Source organism: Rhipicephalus microplus, chromosome 2, assembly GCF_043290135.1.
Source record: "Rhipicephalus microplus isolate Deutch F79 chromosome 2, USDA_Rmic, whole genome shotgun sequence".
Lineage (NCBI taxonomy): Eukaryota > Metazoa > Arthropoda > Arachnida > Ixodida > Ixodidae > Rhipicephalus > Rhipicephalus microplus.
Window position 1 is genome coordinate 247,530,704 of NC_134701.1, and position 13,554 is coordinate 247,544,257.

The following is a 13,554-nucleotide window of genomic DNA, read 5'->3' on the forward strand; positions in this document are numbered from 1 at the left end:
GCGAGCCATCGGAAAGCAACGCTTTGGGGAGCAGCGGTTCTTCGAAGGAGCGCACATGTCACGGCAGTTTCTGGCGGGGTTCCCTCTTTACCGTGCACGCTGCGGCAGTCTTGTACAAAACTTTGCTCATGTTGTAGTGGCCTCAGATTTCATTAAGTGTTCTCAAGTATTTGTTCTATTTCAATTCTCATTTGTGCGATAATGCCAGAAGCATGCGAAGACGTCAGAAGATGCGATAGCACGCTTTGACAATCACCGACTAAATTCTAACCTTACTGATAAGTTACGCTACGTAATTCAAGTAATTGCACACGTGTTCTTACGGTATCCATATATTTTCCATTTATTCACCATAGGTTGAACTGACGTTCTTACGGAAACGTACGTTATTATTGGTATGTCATTGTGAACGTTCCACCAGGGTTCCCATTTCATTTTCAGCTGCGCCGTAGTTTGAGCACACGGAAGAGTTCTGCTTCCTGTGTGCACTAGAATGCAGTCGCCGCCGTCGCGAATCGAACTCTTGACCTCTTCCTCTGAACGTGACTGACACCGAGCCACCGTGGTGACGTGAACACCATGTTCAGGCAAGTCCACATCTAAATGCGGTGCCGCCCACGAGAGTACAGCAGCTGCATTGTACGCAGCCTGTGTAGTAAAAATAGCAGCCGTAGGAAAAAAAAAAGGCAGGCCGCAATTTTCGTCACCGAAAAGGGCATGCCCTTCGTTGTGTCGCTCGCTCGGATGATCGCCTGCGGCATTGTTCCGCCTCTCAGGCGCGCGAAGTGGCAATTCCGTAATAGACTAGTACACGGCTGCGCCTGCCCACAGAATTGAATCGCTGCCGGAAATGGCCAGGAAGTGAATTTCCTTCCGGTGCTCGCACTGCCTTGCTGCCATGGACCTGCACTCGACAACGAGTTCTCTCCTGTTGTCCGATGATGCCTGGAGCGGGCGGTGTTCGCGACGTTCTTGTTACGTTCTCGAGACAGCTGGACAACCGAGATGTCCGTGGAATTAAAACAAACAATGCAGAATCAAGGGAGGAGCGATCAGTGGTGGAATCAAAAGAAACAATATTTGGTTCGAAGAGGCAGACTAGAGCACACGCAAGAGTTGCACGGGCCAGAAGGTGTTAATCAGAGAGTTGGTTTTAAAACTTGCAGGTTCAAAGCTACACCTTGCACAGGGCATCGAAGCATCTTATACGTTTTCTCGCTTGCTCTCTCTGTCTTGTACGAGTCATGTGCTTGTCAAGCTCCAGATAACATTATTAGGAAGCACAGTTGACAAACAGGCTAACAATAAATAGCTATGGAGTTCAAAAGAAAAACAGGAACACGGATAAATTGAATAATGTGAATGCATTAATTTGTTGTTGTCGTCGTCGTCGTCGTCGTCGTCGTCGTCGTCGTCGTCGTCGTCGTTGTTGTTGTTGTTGTTGTTGTTGTTGTTGTTGTTGTTGTTGTTGTTGTTGTTGTTGTTGTTGTTGTTGTTGTTGTTGTTGTTGTTGTTGTTGTTAGCCCAAGTGGCAACGCGGGACAACCCTTTGGGACAGGTCACCGTGATTGAGAGCGGGGCTGGCTTCCGCAGCAGTTGAAACCCTCCACGAACGTAGGATAGTCATTCCCCGTTGAGAAACTGGGAGATTCCAGAAAATGACGCTGGGTCAGCTGCGGATTCTCGAAGTTGCCAACGCAGCGGCGCTTCCGCTTCATCGCGCCTGGGCAGACGAGATCGGTCGCCAGGCGACTCACTTTGCTGGTAGGTAACAAACAGGAAGGCGTTGGTCAGTTCTCATCACGGAGCTGGAGACATTCTCCGTGTATCCTATCGGTCCCAACGAGGCCACTTTGAGTCATTCGCATCGAATTCTCCGCGTCAGGAAACTCGGGAGAGCGTCTTTTCTGCTGACGAAGCCTGTTTGTTCAAACCAGCCGCTTCTATACATGTTTCGTAGGAAAACACTCGAAAAAAAGGTAATAATAAATAGCAGCTCTTGAACGAACGCCGATCTGCTGGCACAATCCGAACTATTGTTTTACTCACGCAGTGAACCAATGTTCCAACTTGGCGAAAATAATTTTACGCATTTGTGTAAGCTACAGTAAAACGTTCTTTAGTGATTCGCAATGAAGTGACTGATCTTATATTACGCTTCTTGCAAGATACATGGTGATACATTGTGGAATACGTTGTGATACATGGTGAAACATACTTGATGAAAAGAGTGACTCTAGTGGAACGATGGCTGACCTGTTCTTCCAGGCTATATAACCCCACGTGCGGTGATATCACCACCACTCTCCCCCCCCCTCACCTTTTTCAGTACTCATTGGAATGCCTGAAAGCTGTAGCCACACACCAGAAAGCGAAGAAAGTGCCGTGTAACTTTCTGCGAGTGAGACACCTTGTTCAACAATAATGACGCTTCGGTGAGTCTGTGTTTCTACTTATCTCCCTTCTCATCCTTCTTTTCCTTACTCTTCTATCTCTGTTTAGCCCTTCCTCAAAGCAGGACAACTACCCAGGTTATTTGTTTTTCGAGTAACATCCCGGTCTCTCTGCATTACATTTACTCCCTCTCCCTCTATCTCTGCCTCTTACCGAACACTTTATGGCCGAAGCTCCTTATGGTCTAGGGCAGTCCATCCCTCCGGCGGAGCAAGCACAGTATATCCACAGACAGACAGGTAGAAAGACAGAAGTTTCGCCCAACTCCTTATCAGTCACTCTGTGGATATGCTGCGATTTTTTTCCCGCTGCTCGAACATTGTCGTATAATTGGCCGGACTCTTCATTCCAAAACATGTGCGCGACATATTAAAGAAATGGTTGAGCGAGAAAGAAAATTTCGTTTATCTTCCAATCGAATTATCGGTTCTTGGACGTTTTAACGTATAACAGTGCGAACTTGCAAGCTACGAAAGGAGTGCCTTTTTCTTCAAAAAAAAAAAAAAAACGATTGTCTTTCTTGAGATATCCTCGATGCAAAATATTTGGTCTCTCTGTTGACTTGTCTGTTTGGCACCCAAAATGGCTGTGTTTTTTTTTGTTTTTTTGTAATCTGTTTGGTTAGATTTTATAACTTAAAGGCACATTTTCAGTGCCCACAAATATTGCCCTGATTTCTGCGTTCATACTTATGCGTAGTACCAATTGTAAAAGCAAATGTTGAGCATATCTGAGGCAGAACGTCAACATGTCAATATACTGTGGCATATTTCTTTATACTATAAATGTCATACATCAATCATTCTAAGGAACATACCGTTTACTACGCTAATATGACAATGCAATGCTATGCATGAAAAGCTGGGTGTTTCCCGATATTTGCTAAGACGATACGGCGGTGGCACCTACCCGCTGCGCGCATCGAGGCACATAAACGCAGCGCCTCCAGAATCCCAATCACCGATTTTCTCACGCAGAACATCCAATCCATGTTTTATTCACTCTCTGCAGACTGAAGACGATCATCATTCGACGAAATTTGTAGCGAAACATGCAGATACTGGGCCAATTTTTATCACACCCGTCACCTTGTTCTATATCGAGTTATAAATAATAGAGCACATGGTGATTTCGGTGCGCACTAATTAATTGTTCTCACTTCCCCTTCATTAGGGCGCTCAACTATTCCCGGGTCTCTCAATGGGTGCGGAGCAATTACCTCCTTACCGCGTACATACTTGCATACAAGCACAAGGAAACAACAGAACAAAATATAGAATTCTCTAGTTTTTTTTGTTTCTTAGTTGTTGTTCTGTTGTTTTCTTCAGACTCTCGCCTTGCCTTAACCACAGGTGCCACTTTTCTCGTTGCCTTTGACTTCGCAATCCTCCTTTATTTCTTGCTGGGAGAGGCAAAAATGCCTTGCATTGTGTCACGTGCAGGAATGTTACGTGCGCACGCTGGGAACTAAGTGATCTATTTGGAAAAGCGGACCATATATGACTGATACGCATAATGCGTTTTCAACGAAAGAATTGCATTCTGGGTACCTCAGCTGAAGAGAGCCACAGGCTCACAGCTGATCCCGCATGCTTAGCTGGTATTTCGACCAAGAGTATATAGTCCACACAGAATACTAATCTATCTATCTATCTATCTATCTATCTATCTATCTATCTATCTATCTATCTATCTATCTATCTATCTATCTATCTATCTATCTATCTATCTATCTATCTGTCTGTCTGTCTGTCTGTCTGTCTGTCTGTCTGTCTGTCTGTCTGTCTGTCTGTCTGTCTGTCTGTCTGTCTGTCTGTCTGTCTGTCTGTCTGTCTGTCTGTCTGTCTGTCTGTCTGTCTGTCTGTCTGTCTGTCTGTCTGTCTGTCTGTCTGTCTATCTATCTATCTATCTATCTATCTATCTATCTATCTATCTATCTATCTATCTATCTATCTATCTATCTATCTATCTATCTATCTATCTATCTATCTATCTATCTAAAAAAGCACCGCAGGTTGTAAAGCAATGGGCAAATTTTTCGGTCTAGCAGGAGCACTTGTCAGTACAGAAAACGCGCCACGGTGGCCTAGGGCTTATGGTGCTCGACGTCTGACCCGCACGTTGAGCGATCGAATGCTGGCAGCGGTAGCCACATTTTCGATGGAGGTTAAATGGTCCAGGCTCGTGTATTTAGATTTAAGCACCCGTTAAAGAACGCCAGGTTGTCCAAACTTCTATAAAGCCGTCTACTATGGCGTCTCTCACAATTATATCGCTGTTTTGAAGCGTAAAACTTTATCAATCATAATAATGTCGATACAGAACGCCATGCATGTCGCACGGAAGCTTGCATGCTCTTAATACCTTCGTGCGAGACGTTTCTTTCAGGGGCGAAGCTCCTCAAAATCGAGGTTTGCTGTTGCGGTACGTTGGCGTTGTGCGCCGTAGCGGCCACTGACGAGGACCATTATGCTGATAGCGATGAAAAACGCCAGGCCTGCGTGGACGGTGCAGCACAGTCACAGCGAAAGCTAGAAGAGCAGCCTTTCAGAGTTTTTTCAAAGGAACCACTGGCTAACTACTGCAAGCACGCTTGCTTAATACCCACTAAAGCATTAATAAAAAATTTCGGGTGGGGGAAGGGGGTATAGTAGGCCGGAATTCACTACGCTATTTATCGTCATTTTTTTGAGAAACGTGGTATCCGCTAAACACGTGCAAGGTATTTTGTGCCAATTGTTCAAGCAGTGGCCACCGACGATGAGGATTTATGCCTAAAGTGGGTATGCGCCACAGTTAATAGGGGAAAAAGAAGAAACTTTAGTAATGGGTCGGAGCATTGGACGGCGCACTCGTTACGGTATTCGCATTGTGCGAAGACTGGTTGTTCTTTCGCTGTTTTAAAGAGCTTTATAAGTCGTATTAACGCGATTGCTTTACCGTCATGAAGCCTGCCTAAGGCAAGTTTGCCAACAAGTCCCTAGCACCGGCGTGGCTCAGTGGTATAATACTGAGCTGACACGCTGCGGACCCAGGTTTGATCCGCACTATGTCATCGGTACTAGTTCTTTTTTTTTCTACTTTTATGCGATGCGGTTACGGACACCAGCGGCGGCGGCGGACAACTGCCCATGACCCGTGTTGTGATCCCATAACAGCTTTCGTTGTAAAACAAGCGTGTTCTAGACCACGCATTTTCTTTCTGGCATCACGGCACAGCACTTGCAAGGTACTGCAAGTGCTGTGCAGTACCTTGCAAGTGCTATAGGCCATGATGATGACGACAAACATGATGATTTAATTTTTTCATCTTTTACCCTTCCTAAAATAAGATTTAAAAGCATCAACGTCGCGTTCTTTGTCAATACCCCAAAGTGGGTACGTGCCATATGATAAAGGAAAAACAAACAAACAAAGACCATCATCATCCGCTCATCATCATTCACTTCGCGGATATGCCGTGTTTCAACGGTCATCACTCAGTACGCTGCGATATTACACTGAACGATACCACTGCTTCGCCCACTCAGCATCATTCACTTCGGGGATATGCCGTGAATTCTTTTTTTTTCTCTTTCTCTCCTTTGAAGCTGAAGCTTTCGCCAAGCGTTTTGTTTGCCCGGCAGTTGACGTCACCAGCTGAAAAACAACGTGAGGTCACGTGACAGCACCCGAGGTAGAAGTCGAGAGAACTCCATCGAACGAATCTTTTAATAATAAATAGTGTTAAGCAACGTGGTTCACTTGTGGCAGAGACTATCGAAGACGTGGCACGCTAAGGAGCGATAATACGTCTCTCGCGCATATCACGCTGGAAATTCACCGACAAGGCCTACTCGCATAATGCCACGCGCTTGATAAGCGTGCGAGAAAGAAGCAGACAAAGACGCAGGTGTCAGTCACGTGCCGTGGTGCCACCGTGGCCGGTGTTCCTCCCTTTGCGGCAGTGGTTCTTGGATGAGAAATCTCGGTAGGACGCAACGCTGTTCTTGGAGAGCCTCGTCTTCAATCTGGAGCTCACCGTGTCGTGGCTGTAAGTGCTGTTCGAGTACCGCTCCAAGTCATCACTCTCCGACTGCGTCATCGGCATCGGCCCTGTTTGTGATCTCGGTGCTCCAAGTCGGGTGGGCAGTCTGACCTTCAACGTGCTTTTCGTGTTCCTTTTCCGACGGAGGCGTGAGAAGACGCAACGCTGTTCTTGGCGAACCTCGTGTTCAGTCTGGGGCTTGCCGTGGCTTGGCTGTAGGTCCTGTTCGAGTACCACTCCAAGTCGTCACTCTCGGACAGCGTCACTGGCCTCGGCTCTGTTTGTGCTCTCCGTCACCTGGGTCACGTTTCGATGTCTGCACTTCCACGTGCCTTTCATGTCCCTTGTCCGACGGAGGCGAGCTAACACCACCCTGAAAATGAAACCGTCGCTCAGACCCGGCAGCACCTGTCGCCTCCAGAGCTCCTGTGTGTTTTGCAGCAAGTCACGTGAGTCGTATCTTGAGAAAAAGTGTGGCCATCAATGTGGCGTGAAACGAGACATTACGTGGGCCCTGCCAAGCGAGGCTTCTTCGTCCTGGTCCCCATCTTCGCGTGGTCACGCCATTATTTTTGTGTTTCCCGCGGAGTTGACGACATTCTTCGTGAGTAGACAAGTTGGCGGCAACATCGAGGACCGAGCCGACGGAGTATCGCAGCTGCACGAGGCCCGCCAAGGGTCAGACCTCGCGGGATGCCTACGTGATGGAGCGCAGTGGCACACAGCAAGAAAGCGGAGCGGTGAGCTTCGTCCACAAGGATGAAGCTGCCCAAGACGATGCTACCAGCACCACTAGCAGCGCCAGCAGCGTTGGCAGAAGAATCAGGGTTAGCGAAGACAACAGCTCCTGAACTTTTGCGTCTTCGTCACCTTTTTTTCCGCAGAGTATATTAAGTGCGCGGCAATATTGCGCATCGATTGGAAATAAAACCTACAATTACAGCAGCTCGACGTATTCTCAGTCTCGCAGCAGTCAGACTGCTCTAGTAGCATCTCATTACCGCCCTTTGAACAGGCGATGCATAGGCGAATGGGAAGAAGTAAACACCACCGCCGCTCGTGGATGTTGATCATCGTTACATCAAGGGGCTTCAGTGAAAAAACACCTGGCCGCCATTGGCGAACCTATCTCCTTCTTCAGCTTCCAAGAATTCGCGTACGGACGCTAATGATTTTTTTACGAAATGACGTTCCATACCGCTAAAGCAACGAGGCTGTATCCCTGTGCTATCTTGTGCGGATTTTTCAACACTTCTAGCGTATATGAAGGATGATTAAGATGCCCATACCGATTACATGGAGACCGATACAGCAAAGACGTTGTACGGATCTACGTGTCCTGTGCATTTTTTCCCGTATAAGTGCCTGGCGAGGAGCGGCGTCTCAATATTTTTATGGTATAGCGAAAATTCTGGATGAAAACTACAGCATAACGCTTTTAAACAGAGTCATAGATGCAAGCGTACACAAAAAAAAAACCCCAGGGATGCTAGAAGAGCGGCCTTGCAGAGCCTTTTCGAAACACTCATTGGGTAACCACTGCAAGCACACTTGCTTGATACCCACTAGGTCATTAATAATAAATTTACTTGGGTAGTAGGCCGGCATTCACTATGCTATGTTTGTCATTCTTCTGAGAAGCGTGGTATCTGCTAAACACACGCAAGGAATTTCGTGTCAATTGTTCATGCAGCGGCTGAGAGGACGAGGAGGAATTATGGCTGAAGTGGGTATGCGCCACAGTTAGTAAGTGAACAAGAACAAGCTTTTGTGATGTGTTGGAGCATTGGACGGCCCACTGGTTACGCTATTCGCATTGTGCGACGATTGGATGTTCTTTCGCTGTTTTGAAACGCTTTATAAGTCGTATAAACACGATTGCTTTCTCGACATGAAGCCTGCCTAAGGCAAGTTTGACAACAAGTCACCAGCGCCGCTGTTGCTCAGTGGTAGAATACTAGGCTGGCACCCTGTGGACCCGGGTCCGAGCTCCATTGTCATTGGTGCTAGTTTTTCAGAAAATTTAAAAAGGTGTGGTTTTTAACACCGTTGGTGGCGGCGGTGTCGTGTGACCCGAGTAGTGATCTCATAACAGCTTTCGCTGTAGAACCCAGCGCTTCATGAAACGCATTTCACTCGAACTACAACTTCGCAGTTGTGAGTTACTGATGCCGGCTTCTCACAATGGCACCATACGGACGAATTGCAGGTTCAGTTTATATAGCAGCGTTTATTACGCAGCGTTCAGGACAGACAATTTGCTGCTGTATCGTGAGATTGTACTAACACGCTCAAAGTTTTTTTTTATTGATATGATATATAAGGAGATGATGGCGCACCATTATAGCGCCGGCTACTCCTTAGTCGTTGATTGAAACTTGAACACGTATCTTGAAGCAAAACATACAAAGCAGTGCATGGAAAATAGAAAACTCAGGCACAGATATGCAAAGACACACTTATACGCACATATCACAATGGTAAGTAAATGTTCGAAAGTCAATGTAAGAAGTCTCTGGAAGTGTCCCTCGTTAATATTCGGTCCACCAGCACAAAACAGCAAAGCACACGTCTGGTCCTTATAAAGATGCATTCGCTCATATGTACATAATAGTGGACACGTCATTCATTTCACAACACACACGTGATGGGTGTCACGTGCTCGAAGTAACAGAGCTGTAACCTACATTCACTTTCATAAACAGCCAAGACTTTGTTGTAACCTTGAGGAAGACGAGTCAACTTTTCAAACATCGGCTCGAGCACCCAACCTCTCCCGATGATTATTTTTTTCGTCTGCATTCTTTAGTCACTCAAAATTCATCTCCACCGTACGCAGCTCCGCAAAGGTCGAGCAAGCCTTCGTTGTGTCAGCAACCTCACTGAGGATACTTTCTCGGTCATCAGCCTACGTAGAAAGCTATGCACGCGTGTTGTTTATGTGTTGTACGCGCTTACGTGATGCCGCAGTGAAAGCAAGTGCATGACTCTGCGTCGTCACGAATATGGAATGTACGTTCAGTGCGCCGACCTTGGCAAAAAGAGGAGGCGCTCCGCATTTTCAACTCCGCGACAAAGAAGTCGTGTTCGGACTGACCACGGAAAAAAAAAGAAGAGAGGCGCCCCGACTGGATCTCAAGAAGAACGTGAAAGTGGCACACATTGACTGCCCGTTTTAAGTTACAATCACCGCTGCTTTTGAGAAGACCACCTAGCGGGTCACGTAGGGGCCATTCGGGTGAGTTTCCAAAAACACAAAAGCCCCCAGAGCGTCCCCTCGGCTGTATTCTGCAGCATGGCAGCAAGAATTATTCGTGTCTTTCATACGCAGTGCGTTTTTTTTTTTTCCCTGAGATGCATGTGATGCCACGGTCAGCCATAGCATGCCTCTCCAGACGCATAAAAAGCGCCGCTTCTATATTGCCATCCGCGCATCGTGGCTTCAACGGGAGGAACTGTCCATGTAGTCCGAACTTTCCCTTTCGACGAACGCAGCTGTGGTATTTTTAGAGCACGGCGGCAATGGTCAGTCTCCGGGGAATGCCGTTGCAGCGTTTAGCCCGAACGGACGGGTCACTTAATGGCGATTAGTGATATTAGCGACGACCTTGAGAGGGGGGGGGGGGGGGTTCTTGTTCACTCTAGAGAGAGGGGGGGGGGGGGCTCGCCAACGATTTTTCTTCCTGTTCAGCCTCCTTACCGTGCATGCCACGAGACGAGAGAGTAAGGAAGAAAGCGTTTTTATTATTATGATTTGGTCTCGCCGCTGCCGGGAAGGTCGGATCACTTGTTGTAGGTCAGCCACCTGCAGCGGAGCCGCATCTAACTTCAAACCCGCGTTCAAGCGCGTGCCAGGTGAAAGCGTGAGTGGCACATCCCCGCTGCCGTTCGTGATGTGGCGCTTCCTACAACATACGCTGTTCCTTCTGCAGCCTCTTCTGGGTAAAACGTTGCGACAAAGGAAGTGCACTCTTCTTTCGTTCGACGCAGTCCCGCGCTGACACGGGAAGAATGGTGCTCGACAGCTGAATGGCCACCGCGACTGCGCCGTCATTCAAAGTTCGTCGCCGAAATGCCGGATGACGACACACTGACTCCAAAGATGCCGCGGAGACTGCCATGAGCAACCCGCTCGACCGATGCTTTTACAGCGTAATTTTTTTTTGTCGTTATTCCTTTTCGGGTATGTTAGTAGGGTATAAATAGTTGTCAGACACGAGCATGATGAAAACAAGCACGCCATACCATGTAACGGGTGCTTAGAAAAAAAAAAAGAAGACAGAATTTCCTGTTGCGTTTCTTCTTTCTTTTCTTTACTTCAAGGAATGTGCGTTAGTCTGCTGCTGCTCGCTGCTACACAGAGCTCATCGGGTCGTTCACTTCTCTCGCTGTAAGCAGCGCGCAAGAACTTTAAGAGTTGCAAGCTCGACGTTTGACATCAAGCCTCCGCAGTTCGACTGGAAGCACGTAGACTCTCAAGCGGAGCCCGATATTCATCTTTTTTATTGTTGTTCTCTGACTACATGCGTCGACTTTTTTATGCGAAAGGAATGGAGTGTGAGCTACGAGGAACTTCTCCGTTGGAGCTACATGGTTGCATGATTGAAGCAAAACCCACAACATCCTCGGTCACGCGTCGGCCGCTCTATAAGCGATAACTGTAGCCGACTATACCATCAAAATATGCGTGGTCTTATTTCGCGCTATTTTTTACGTAGTACACACTGTCTCTCGACTACACAACAGTACAAAAAGGGAGTTTACAGCTGAAAACAACGTCACCCGAGCAATGTGATTGGACCTCCAAGCTTTAGTGTCCGACACAATAATATGATTTCATTAGGCATGCCGACCTCTAGTTGTTGTCTTATTACTGTAGTGTAGTAATTATTACGTAAATTGAAATTAGTTGAAGTGGACGAAAGCACACATTTTCTGTCGGTGGAAGCCTAAATGCCAGTCTCGTAATTAGTGTCGTATATCCAGGTAAGCGTGTTCTCAATGTTGTTTGAAGAAAGAAGGCCTGGCCGATTTTCATCTATGATCATAGGCTTATAGCAGCTGTCATAAGCTGCATGCTTTCGACAGTGTTCACGTTTTATAAACTTTCTTGGCGACGCATAACCACGACGATCACATTTGAGGCATGAATCGAGAAATAGAAAACAGCTATCACGCACGTGTTTAATAACAAAAATATGGATACTAAGAGTGAAAAACAATAAAGTATCTGCCAGGAAAGCAAGAAGTTCTTATTATGAAAGGCGGAGAAGAAGGAAACGTAACAGCTTCGTTCAGAGAGAAACAACAGGCAGTCATTAGCCGTGTTGGTCTCACATCCTTTATTCTTTTGTGTCTAGTTTATGTCCTTGTTTTTTTTCTTTCGTGTTTCTTTGGATGACACCACAAAGCATTGCTCTCATGGACTTCCGTGACCAAAAGTCTGCGCCATATATCCTGGCGTATCAGCGCAAGAAAAGAAGCAAAAAGCTGCAAACAAATACGGAGTGAAGTGTATATGGCACATTGGGCGACCGGGGGCCTTTTACCGGCGCTTGGTTGCACGCGACTCGGAAGTCGAGAGCGACTATGGGAAAGAGACCGACCGACTGCTCGTCTTTCCGGCCCGGAATCGTTGAGAACGCGTCGTCGTCTTGGGCACGCTGTCAAACGCAGCTGACCGTGCTCTTCTGGGGCGGTGCGAGAGCCAACTCCTTTCCACAACACTGGACCCTATCGGACATCACGTCGCAGTGATAGAAGCACCATTTCAGGAACCGATCTCGTTTCAGCGACCCCGAACCAATTCGCAGCTTCATTCTGTGCAAGCAGCTGCCGACGTTGTGTGCAGATCTGTGTTGGAAGTCCCCATCGGAATTTGCACGACCGTTCGCGTGTAAAGTGAACGACGGCTGGCATGATGATAGGCGCTTTCTTCCACGCGTAGAACGTGCTTGAACCTGATATCAGGCCATGTATATATATATATATATATATATATATATATATATATATATATATATATATATATATATATATATATATATATATATATATATATATATATATATATATATATATATATATATATATATATATATATATATAACTTCGAGAATAGTGCAGAATAGGAAACAAAAAAATAAAATTTTTATTTAATCCTAGCAGTTTTGGCTGGTGGACCAGCCTTCTTCGGAGGATGTAAGTGAAATGGTACAAGTTCCCGTAGCAGAGGGTCACCTTCACAGTTTGAAGACCCTCCAAAACAATAAAAAAAAAACGAGACAAACGGGCGAACGAGGTAGCAACAGACAACAAGAAGCAGAAAAAGGAGAGGAACTAGAAAGGAGCGATGGAGAGCCGCCGGAAACGAGCGGGTAATTCTGGCATTGTTACTGGGTATAGGTAAGACGCGCCGCCAGCGGAGGCGACCAAGAAAAACGGAAAAATGTGAAACATGTTGCCGCTTGCTCGCATCCCACACATGGATCGACTTTAAGTTCACGTGGTTCGGCGGCTGGCCCGCGGCATCGGGCCACACACACACACACACACACACACACACACACACACACACACACACACACACACACACACACACACACACACACACACACACACACACACACACACACACACACACGCACACGCACACGCACACACACACACACACACACACACACACACACACACACACAAGAAGCATACGACCCGCTCCAGCTTTCGGAAAATAATGGCCACGTTGGAAAGCTAATGTGCCGTCTCTCGCTCCCTCCACCTGCCCTCTCTTGCAGAAAACTGTACAACGAGTCATACTGAAAATAAATGAATGGGTATTCTTGTAAAGGATGATCAGACAAAAAATAAAAATTAAATAATACTAAAAAAGTACTCAGAAATGAAAATAAAGTCTAATAATACTAACACACGCCGTTTGGTTCACGTAGCATCGAATTCGTTTAGTTTCACGCGCTATATTGACCAACTTACGTGTGCGACTTCACGTATGTATAAATAAATTAATTGAGTAATTCAATTTCTATGTTTCACGAAACGTCGCGGAGGCACGTCAG